This window comes from Pristis pectinata, chromosome 6 (assembly GCF_009764475.1).
Source record: "Pristis pectinata isolate sPriPec2 chromosome 6, sPriPec2.1.pri, whole genome shotgun sequence".
In the NCBI taxonomy this organism is placed as follows: Eukaryota; Metazoa; Chordata; class Chondrichthyes; order Rhinopristiformes; family Pristidae; genus Pristis; species Pristis pectinata.
The window spans coordinates 9,486,808-9,499,007 of NC_067410.1; positions in this window are offsets into that span (position 1 = coordinate 9,486,808).

Sequence of the window (12,200 nt, forward strand, 5' to 3'; positions counted from 1 at the left end):
AATCCCATGAGTTGTTGAAAATGTTACATGTTTTTAAGTTGGTACTGGGAATAACCTTGAAGTGTCCAGGTATGCCATGGGTTAACGCAGGACTCTGTGCTCTACAGAATAGTCCCAAGGACAGACATTGACTGCTGATGGAAAGTCATCATCATGGTGGGAAAACACACTTTGGTCTGCCTGAAACTTTAGAGCATAGGACATAGTACAACAAAGGAACAGGCCCTTCAGCCCATGATGTTGTGTCGAACTACTTAAACTGGTAATTAAATGCCTAACTAACCTAATCCCTTCTGCCAGCACATGGTCCACGTCCCTCCATTCTCTGCACATTCATGTGCCTACCTAAGAGTCTTTTAAACGCCTCTATCGTATTTGCCTCCACTATCACACCTGGCAGTGCATTCCAGGCACCCACCACTCTCTGTGTAAAAAACATGCCCCACACATCTCCTTTGGATTTACCCCCTCTCACCTTAAATGTATGCCTTCTAGTATGAGACATTTCAACCCTGGGATAAAGATATTGGTTGTCTACTCTATCTGTGCCTCTCATAATCTTATAAATTTCTATCAGGTCTCCCCTCAGCCTCCACCGCTCCAGAGAAAACAATCCAAGCTTGTCCAACATCTCCCTATAGCACTTGCCCTCTAATCCAGGCAGCATCCTGGTAAACCTCTTCAGCACCCTCTCCAAAGCCTCCACATCCTTCTTATAATGGGGTGACCAGAACTGAATGCAATACTCCAGATGCAGCCTTACCAGAGTCTTATAAAGCTACAACCTAACTTCCCGACTCTTGATCTCAGTGCCTCAACTAATAAAGGCAAGTATGCCGTTCCTTTTCTTTACCACCCTATCAACCTGTGCAGCCACTTTCAGGGAGCTATGGATTTGGACCCCAAGATCCCTCTGTACACCAAAATCTTGCTGTTCTTCCAGTACTTGCTGTCTGTAAGCAAATGCTGCCAACTGGCCAATTCCAAGATGCAGGGGTTCGTGCTGAGGGACCCACTGTAGCTCAGTGCAGCCACCACAGAGGTGCTGTGGAGAAAGGACCAGTTCCTGCCACCACTGGACACTGAGCGTCTGGTCTTTGTGTAATAATGTCTCAACCTTAACATCGATGGAATGTTTTGGGATGAAGTATTAGTGACATGAAGGTGTTGTGAGCAAACCTAATATTATGCATGATGAAATGAAGGAAGATAATGAAATGTCCTCACAAGAGGCTGTAGATGCTGGAATCTGGATGTCCTGATACAGGGTCCTGGCCCGAAACGTTGACAATTCCTCTCCCTCCGCAGATGCTGCTCAACCCATTGAGTTCCTCCAGCAGATTGTTCGCTGCTAATGTAATGTCTTGTTTGTGTAAAGTCAAAGTCGAGTCTATTGTCATATGCACACGTACATGTGTGCACAGGTGCAATGAAAAACTTACTTGCAGCAGCATCACAGGCACATAGCATCAGATAAGCAGCATTCACAAGAAACACATAAATGAAACATAAATTATGCACAATTTTTACAAGAAATAATACAATTAGAACAAAAAAATGTCCATTTTAGTGCAAAAGTGATTAATGTGGTCAGAGTGTTGCTAAGCTTTAGTGATTAGGGTTTTGCCGGTTGGTTCAAGAACTGAATGGTTGAAGGGAAGTAGCTGTTCCTGAACCTGGTGGTGTGGGACTTCAGGCTTCTGCACCTCCTGCCCGATGGTAGCTGCGAGAAGATGGCATGGCCCGGATGGTGGGGATCTTTGATGGTGGATGTTGCCTTCTTGAGGCAGCACCTCCTGTCAATACTACTGATGGTGGGGAGGGATGTGCCTGTGATGTATTGGGCAGAGTCTACTACTCTCTGCAGCTTCTTACATTCCTGCGCATTTGAAATGCCATACCAGACCATGATACAACCAGACTATATATGTTATATATTGGCATTGGTATTGGTTTATTATTGTTACTTGTACCGAGGTACAGTGAAAAACTTGTCTTGCATACCTTGGCTGCTTTACCAAGACAGCGAGAGGTAAAGACAGAGTTCAAGAAGGGGAGGCTGGTGTCCGTGATGCGCTGGGCTGAGAGCACAACTCTCTGCAGTTTCTTGTGGTCATGGGCAGAACAGTTGCCGTACCAAGCTGTGATGCATCCAGATAGGATGCTTTCTATGGTGCATCGATAAAAGTTGGTGAATGTCAAAGGGGACAAACCAAATTTCTTTAGCCTCCTGAGGAAGTAGAGGCGGTGGTTTGTTTTCTTGACCGTGGCATCTACGTGATTTGACCAGGACAGGCTGTTGGTGATGTTCACTCCCAGGAACTTGAAGCTCTAAACCCTCTCAACCTCAGCACCATTGATGTAGACAGGTGTATGTTCACTGCCCCCTTTCCTGAAGTCAATGACCAGCTCTTTTGTTTTGTTGACGTTGAGGGAAAGGTTGTTGTCATGACACCATTCCACTAAGCTCTCTATCTCCTTCCTGTACTCCGATTCATTGCTGTTTGAGATACGGCCTACAACGATGGTATCATTTGCAAGCTTGTAGATGGAGTTAGAGCAGAATCTGGCCACACAGTCATGAGTGTATAGGGAGTAGAGTAGAGGGCTGAGGATGCAGCCTTGTGGGGCACCAGTGTTGAGAATATATGTTAGATATAACTATATCTGCTATGAATAATGTATATTTATGGAATAAAAGAATCTCCCTACCTAAGGAAGGATGAACTTGCCTTGGAGGAAGTGTACCAAAAATAGACTAGATGATTTTAGGAATGTGGAGTATCCTACAAGGAGAGATTAAGAAAAGTGGGACAATGTTTTCTGGTGTTCCGAAGAAACATATAGCATTTTTTTAAAAAGGCTTGATGCTTGGAGCTTGTTTGTTTGGATCACAGTCTCAGTATAATGGGCTGCTGACGAGATGAGGAGAGGAGAAATATTTACTCAGAGGGCAGTGAATCTTTGGAATTCTCTTCCCCTGAGGAGAGGGGATGGTCAGTCACTGACAATATTCAAGACTGAGATTAATGGATTTTTGCACAGAAGGGGAATCAGCAGATACAGGGATCAGGCAGTGTTGAGATCAACGATCAGCCATGACGGGGAAGGGTTGAGGGGACCATAGCCTCTCTCCGCTCCTATTTCTTTGCAATTGGTTGTGTCAGCATTTTAAAGCAAATGGTTTGCAGTGTGTTTCTTATCCAAAGTGCTTCTAAATTCAGCTGTCAGTGTTGCAAAGAGATTGGAATGTGCTGCACTTTGTTTCAACCCTACCTGCTGGGCAACATGGCCATCATTGCTGTGGGTAGTTAACCACTATCCTGGAGCAATACTAACAATGGCTTCAGTAAACACAATAAAACCATTAGCTTCTGATTGGGGGTGGGCGTGGATTTCTCTGTTGATTAGACGGACACTTCAGTCTCATAATCCCTCACACATTACTACATGAAAATTCACCTGATTCAGTGAAGAGAAAACAGTCAGGAAATTGAGTTTATTGTCATAAGCACAAGTACATGTAAGTAATGAAAAACACAGCAACATCGCAGGAACATAGCATTAGAAACAAAACATTCACAAGAAAAACATAAATTATATAAAATTATACAAGAAAGAACACAACATAAATTATAAATTAATGTTGGATATAATGTTATAAATATAAATGTTAGAATTAATATTTTCATGTTAATGGTTAGAGCAAGTTTTTTGCTGGTTAAGTACACTGAATACAAAGTTGGTTAAAACACTCAAATATTAGTTCTACTTGGAGAACACTGACATAATCTGCAACAACAGATTGGGCCGTATAACATATGGTTATTTTAATGCCTTATGACCCTGAAATTCCATGCAAAGTCGATCACTTTTTGAGAAGTATTATCTGTTGATTAGACAGACACTTCAGTCATATTATACCAATGGTATCCACAACCAGTGAGACAAATGCCTGGAGGGAAGTTGCCACTGGTATATTTGTAACTTTGCAAGTAACCAGGCCATAGAATCAATTATATACTCTCCATGGATAACATTTTGCAAGTCACATGGGGTTATTCTTATGCAGCTTGCACACACTGTCTGTCATTGTCTGAATAGCTTCATTACCAGCACAGGTAACATGAATTTGTGTTATTAATGGAACCAAATCTCCTTCATCAATTATGTTGTTTATACATGCCATATTTTTTGAAAGAAGACAGGTATATGGAAGGCTATAAATGGTTCAACCTTCATTCTTCATGGCATTGTCTGGTCTGTCATTTAGATCTGAATCTGCTACTTACTCTTGTTCTAGACAGACTCGCACAACCTGAACCCCTCAAGTGGACTCCAGCCCGCAACTTGCTTCCAATGTTCAATTATTCGGCTTTGATCGTTGTCTTTTAAACAGCACAGGTTTCTGACCACATCCAAGGTCCGGGGGTTCCCTTATTCTTCGATACATTGTGCCTGTTCATTTTTAGTTCATATAATCGTAGAAAGTTAGATAAACACAAATGAATCCATTCAGCTCATTGTGTTCAGTCTGGCCAAAAGTGATCCATTTGGACTGATCCCACTTGCCCATCGTTGATCTATATTAAATTCTTATCCAGGTACTTTTTAGACGTTATGAAGAATTCTATCCTCCCCACCCTTTCAAACACAGTGAACGGCAGGGCCCTGGGGAGTGTTGTAGAACAGGGAGATCAGAGATACAAGTACATAGTTCCCTGAAAGTGGTGACACAGGTGAAGAAGGCGTATGGCACTCTTGCCTTCATCAGATGGGTCATTGACTACAAGCCCTGGGATGTCATGTTACAGCTGTACAAGACGTCAGTGAGAATGCACCTGGAATATTGTGTGCATTTCTGGTTGCCATACCATAGGAAGGATATGATTAAGGTAAAGAGGGTGCAGGAAAGATTCACAAGGATGTTGCTGTGACTGAACGGTTTGAGTTATAAGGAGGGACTGGATAGGCTGGGACTGTTTTCCCTCCAGTGAAGGAGACTGAGGAGTGACCTTATAGCGGTTGATAAAATCATGAGGGGCATAGATACGGTGGATGGTCAGTCTTTTTCCCAGGATAGGGGTGTCTAAAACTAGAGAGCATAGGTTTAAGGTGAGAGGGGAAAGATTTAATGGGGATCTGAGGGGCAAGCTTTTCACATAGAGGGTGATGGGTGCAGGGAACAAGCTGCCAGAGGAAGTGGTAGAGGCGGGTACAATTATAATGTTTAAAAAACATTTAGACAGGTTTATGGATAGGAAAGATTTAGAAGAATATGGGCCAAATGCAGGCAGATGGGACCAACTCAGGTAGACACCTTAGTTAGCATGGATGAGTTGGGCTGAAGGGCCTGTTCCCGTACTGTATAGCTCTATGACTCTACTTGTTCAAATAAAAAAAGTCCTCAATCCTACTCCATTGCTTTTGCCAATTACTTTAAATCTATGCCCTGTTGTTAATTGTGAGTTGTAGTTACAGAGAACATGTTCCTGTTCTCCAACCGATAAGTTATCTTTTCAATAATTGCTTTATCTGATTTGTGGATTGGTATTGGTTAAGATTTGGGATTGTCTAATGAACTATAAATGGGTCTTGTTACCAATTGGTGTGTGTAGCTACATTGAGATACTGGAATTTTGGAAAGATACAGAAAACCTGTAATGTTTAACTTAAAGCTGTTTGTTATGCAAGCTCAGAAAACTAGTATAATAATAGATTCTTGATAAGCAGGGGGTTGAAAGGTTACCGTGGGTAGATAGGAACACAAAGTTTACAGGTTGAATGGTTACTCCTATTCCTAATTCATATGCTTGTATTATTTTTTAAATGGACATGGCTTACCCTTCTACAGTTTAGACTACAGCCAGAGAGAGGGAGAGCTATCTGAGAATGTAAATTCATAAATTGGTTTATTATTGTCACATATACCGAGGTACAGTGAAAGACTTTGTTTTGCATGCCATCCATACAGATCATTTCATCACATCAGTGCATTGAGGTAGTACAAGGGAAAACAATAACAGAATGCAGAATAAAGTGTTACAGTTACAGAGAAAATGCAGTGCAGGCAGACAATAAGGTGCAAGGTCACAACAAGGTAGATTGTGAGATCAAGAGTCCAGCTTGTTGTACAAGAGGTCAGTTCAATAATCTTATAACAGTGGGATAGAAGTTGTCCATGAGTCTGGTGGTATGCGCTTTCAGGCTTTTGTATCTTCTGTCCGATGGGAGGGGGGTGAAGAGAGAATGTCCGGGGTGGATGAGGTCTTTGATTATGCTGGCTGCTTTATCAAGGCAGCAAGAAGTGCAGACCATGGAGGGGAGGTTGGTTTCCGTGATGTGCTGAGCTGTGTCCACAACTCTGCAGTTCCTTGCGGTCTGTTATAGGATCATTACAGCACCAAAGGAGGCCATTGGTTTCATCGAGTTTATGCTAGCTCCTTTATTTGTTCACAGGATATGGATTTCATGGGAAACACCAGCATTTATTGTCCATCCCTGTTTGGCCCTGAAGTGAGGAGACAGTCAAGGACTAATCTAGAGCTAGAGGTCACAGGCTCAAAATAAGGGGAAGGTGATTTAAGACTGGAATGAAGAGAAATTTGATCAGTGAGAGGGAGCTGAATGCTTGGAATTCTCTGTCCCTGAGAGATGTGGAGGCACAACCATTGACTGCATTCAAAATCACGGGATACCATAGGAATCAACATAGGGAATAGGGTAGGAAAATGGTGTTGATTCAGAAGATCAGCTGTGATCTTGTTGAAAGATGGAGGAGACTAAAGCGGCTTACTCCTGTCTTGTATGTTCTAACAGTATTGGTGGGTCTGGAGACACATATAGGCCAATTCAGGTAACCCCAGCAGATTTCCTTCCTTGAAGGATATTTGTGAGGCAGATGGATTTTTATGATAATGCAATATTTAATTAGTTAGATAGTTTGATAGAGAAACTGGCTTTCATATTAATTCCAGATTTATTCATTTACTTGAATTTAAATTCCCCAGCTGCCATGGTGGGATTTGAACTCATGTCTCTGGATCAATGGTCCAGAGCTCTGCCTCCTAGTCCAATTAACAACTATGCTGCCACGTCCATGATATCCTTGTACCCTATCAGTTGCATTTCAGCATTCTTTCCCCATAGATGGAACCAGAAGCTCAGAATTTGGAGGAGGAAAAGGTTTGAGTAGTCAGGGACTGAAAGAAGAATTTTAAGAAGATCTTGGAAGTGAGGAAGTGGAGGTGTTGGAGAAGAGACTGTTATGGTTGAGTGTGGCCCCATCCATAAAGAAATGAGCCAGCCAGAAAATGGGCTGATAAGTTTTGGAGAGATGGACAGGTGTGTGCAAAGTTGGTCACAAAGTCACACAGCAAGGACACAGTCCCACTCAGTCTACAGTGACCATCAAGCACCCCTACTAATCCTTCACTAATCCCATTTTATTCTCTCCACATTCCCCTCAAGGTTAAGGTCCTGAATTGGGGGAAGGCCAATTCCAGTATAAGACAGGACCTTGCCAATGTGAACAGTTACTTACCGCTGGGTCTACATCAGACAAGTAGGAGTCATTCAAAAGTGAAATAATGAGAGTTCAGGGCCAATGCATTCCCTTAAGGGTGAAAGGTAACATTAACAAATCCAAGGAACCCTGGATGTCAAGGGATATTCTCTCTTCTTCCCCCCCCCACCCCCCATCAGGCAGAAAATACAAAAGCCTGAAAGCATGTACCACCAGGCTCAAGCACAGCTTCTATCCACTTGTTATAAGACTATTGAATGGTCCCCTAGTATGATAAAATGGACTCTTGACCTCACAATCTACCTCGTTATGGCCTTGCACCTTATTGTCTACCTGCACTGCACTTTCTCTGTAACTGTAACACTTTATTCTACACTGTTGTAATGAAATGATCTGTACGGATGGCATGCAAAACAAAGTTTTTCACTGTACCTCGGTACATGCAACAATAATAAACCAATTTACCAATGTTATTGAGGGCTGGATAAGGAACAATAAAGGAAGCCTATAGGTATAGAGCAGTGAAAACAGGAGAGGCCCTTCAGGAGTATAGAAAGTGTGGGGAGGATACTTGAAGAAATTAGGAGGACAAAGAGAGGGCACAAAATATCACTGGTGACAAGATTAAGGAAAATCCCAAGGCATTTTGTAAGTTTATTAAGGGCAAGGGGGTGACCAGGGAAAGAGTAGGACCCACAAGAAATTCTTCAGATGCTGGAATCTGGAGCAACACGCACAAAGTGCTGGAGGAACTCAGCAGGTCAGGCAGCTTCTATGGAGGGAAATAAACGTCAAAGTTTCAGGTCGAGACCCTTCAAAATAGCAATCTGTGCATAGAGCCTGAGGTCTTAACGTGAGGTCTTAACTGACTACTTCTCATCATTAAGGACCATCACCACCCGGGACATGCCCTCTTTTCATTACTACCATCGGGAATGAGGTACAGGAGCCACACCCAATGGAACAGTTTCTTCCCCTCTGCCATCAGATTTCTGAGCGGTCCATGAACCCATGAACACTCCCTCGTTATTCCTCTTTTGCACTATTTATTTATTTTTGTGACTAATAGTAATTTTTATGTCTTGCACTGTACTGCTGCCGCAAAACAACAAATTTCACAACATATGTCGGTGATAATAAACCTGATTCTGATTCACTAAGGAGAACGAGAACTGTAGATGAAGAATTCAGAGAGGGGGCTGGTGAACTTCTAGAACTTAATCATCAAAAAGAGGGAGGTATTAGATGTCTTAGTGGCTTATAGGTGGATAAATCCCCAGGGCCTGATGAAATATATCCCAGGCTGCTAAGGGAGGAGATTGCTGGGGCTCTGACAGAGATTTTTAAATCCTCACTAGGCATCCATGAGGTGCCAGATGATTGGAGGATGGCAAATGCAGTGCCTTTATTCAAGAAGGGCAGCAAGAATAAGGCAGGTAATTACCACTGAGTCTAACATCAGTAATAGGAAATTATTGGAACAAATTCTGAGGGACTGGATTAATGTGCACATAGAAAGGCAAAGATTAATCAAACATGAAGGACACTGAGGGACAGAAGGACCTTGGTGTTTATGTCCAAGGATCGCTGAAACTGTAGCACAGAGGGGACAGATGATGCTTGCCTTTGTTAACTGGGGCATGGAAGACAAGAGCAGGGAAGTTATGGTACAACTTTATAAAATATTGTCTAGGTCACAGCTGGAATTCTGTGCTGTTCTAGCTGCCACACTGAAGGAAGGATGTGATTGCACTGACGAGGGTTCGGAGCAGGTTCACGACGATGTTCCCTGGGATGAAGCATTGTAATAAGATAAGATTTCTTTATTAGTCACATGTACATCAAAACACACAGTAAAATGCATCATTTGTGTAGAGTGTTCTGGGGGCAGCCCACAAGTGTCGCCACACTTCCAGCGCCAGCATAGCACGCCCACAGCTTCCTAACCTGTACGTCTTTGGAATGTGGGAGGAAACCGGAGCACCCGGAGGAAACCCACGCAGACACGGGGAGAACGTACAGACTCCTTACAGACAGCGGCCGGAATTGAACCCAGGTTGCTGGCGCTGTAGTAGCGTTACGCTACCCGCTAGACTTGATAGAGTGGGTTTAATTTACTCAGAGAGGAGGAGACTGAGGGGGGACTGATAGAGCTACTGTATACAAAATTATGAGGGGCACAGATAGTGTGGATGGTAGGAAATTTTTCCCCATTGCAGAGATGTCTAAAACTAGAGGGAATGGGTTTAGAGTAAGGGATAAGAGACTTAAAGGGGATTCAAGGAAGAAGTGCTAGAGTGGGTGGGGGAGGCAGATACCCCCACAACATTCAAAAGTATCCAGATGAGCACTTGAATCACCAAGGCATAGACGGCTACCAAGTGCTGGAAAATGGGTACGATGGTCAGCCATTTTCTGCTCTGTGATTCTATGACTGAACAGAATCACCCGCCTAAAAATTGGATGAACGATCATTTGGTCTGTTGTGGTAGATTGATGGATAACCATAGAATTCTCAGCCCCTCTTCAAATTGTGCCATGGCATTTTTCCAAACACTTGCCTTAGAGAAGAGAAAGGAGCTCATTGGGATGACAATGCAGCAGCCCCACAGTATTGCACTGGAGTATCTGCCTGGATTATAACCCTAGTTTTGGGAGTGCCTGTCCCATTCAATTTGTCATTGTCAGGAAACTGATATTATTTTTCCAGTATTGAAAATCAAATCATTCAGGTAAATGAAAACTACAAGAAGGCCTACAGGTCCTCCCCAGGTTACGACAGGTCTGTTGCTGAGAACTGTTCATAACCCGAACAATTCGCAAGTCAGAACTGCAGCCACTTGGCTATGTATTTAAATGAAACCATAGGCCAACCAAGCGCAATATATAGTGAAACCAGAGCGTTTCAAACATTGAACACAATAGGACAGGAATAGGCCCTTCAGCCCACCATGTCTGTGCCGAACACAATGCCAAACTAAACTAAATCTCTTCTGCCTGTACGTGATCCATATCTGTGGATATTCATGTGCCTGTCTAAAAGCCTCTTAAACACCACTATTGTGTCTGCTTCTACCAGCAGCCCGGCAGCCTGTTCCTGGCACCTACTGCTCTGTGTAAAAAAACTTGCCCCGCACATCTCCTTTAAACTTTCCCCTCTCACCTTAAATGCATGTTCTCTAGTATTTGACATTTCTATCCCGGGAAAAAGATTCTGACTGTCTGCCCTATCTATGCCTCTCTTAATTTTATAAACCTCTATCAGGTCTCCTCTCATCCTCCGACGCTCCAGAGAAAACAACCCAACCTTGTCCAACCTCTCCTTATAGCTCATACCCTCTAATCCAGCAAGCAACCTCTTCTGTACCCTTTCCAAGCCATTCACGTTTTTCCTGAAATGGGGCGACCAGAATTGCACACAATTTAAGAAGCTCTCCCTCCTACCAGAGAGCTTCCACCACTGGCAATGCAAATGGAAGCTACCCACAGACAGTTAAAAAAGTCACAGACAATGTGAGCTAAAATTCCATTGAGTAAGGCTCATTGTTTCGTTGTGCAAGTTAGCAAAATAACTTAACCATTCAGATATAGCCAAGAACCGAGTTCCCACATGGCAGAAGATGCCTGCAGCAGCTGGTAAATGCATCCCACTGATCTCTCAAACACTTGCTTGTATGTTCACATTGTATGTAAGTCAGGGGAGGACCTATATAAGATAAGATATCTTTATTGGTCACATGTACATCGAAACACACAGTGAAATGCATCTTTTGCGTAGAGTGTGCTGGGGGCAGCCCGCAAGTGTCGCCACACTTCTGGCACCAACATAGCATGCCCACAACTTCCGAACCCACACGTCTTTGGAATGTGGGAGGAAACCGGAGCACCCGGAGGAAACCCACGCAGACCCGGGGAGAACATACAAACTCCTTACAGACAGTGGCCGGATTTGAACACGGGTCACTGGCGCTGTAAAGCGTTACGCTAACCGTTACATTAACGTGCATGCCGTACACTACCGTCTCTATTCGTGTGCAATCCCAAATGCATCAGATGTGCCCATCTCTTTGTGGTTAAAGTCTCCAGATACCTTGACTGGTACAAGATACTCCCACTCATTAAATTGATCAGGTATCATTATCTCTAGAAATCCATGCAAACTGCCTTCAGCTGAAGCATACTGTTCAAACCTCAGTCCATTTGAAGCTGCAGGTGGATGATTTTGCTAGCTTGCAGACCCAAACAAAGAGCCCTACTCAATGGAATTTTAGCTCACATTGTGTGTGATTTTTTAATTGTCCGTGGGTAGCTTCGCATTTGCATTGCCAGTGGCTGAAGCTCTCAGGGAGAGCTTCTTAACAATAATAATAATATTTTATTTATTAGTCATAAGTACATCGAACCACACAGTGAAATGTGTCCTTTTTGCATTAACAACCAACACAGTCTGAGAATGTGCTGGGGGGCAGCCCGCAAGTGTCGCCACGCTTCCGGCACCAACATAGCATGCCCACAACTTCCTAACCCGTATGTCTTTTGGAATGTGGGAGGAAACCTTCTTAAGTTGTCCGTTTGTGTTTACCCATACACAGATGGAAACCTTATCCCAAATGCTCTGGGTGAACCAGGGCAACAGCCTGACTGTTGCTCCCCACCATGACAATGCACAAAAAAC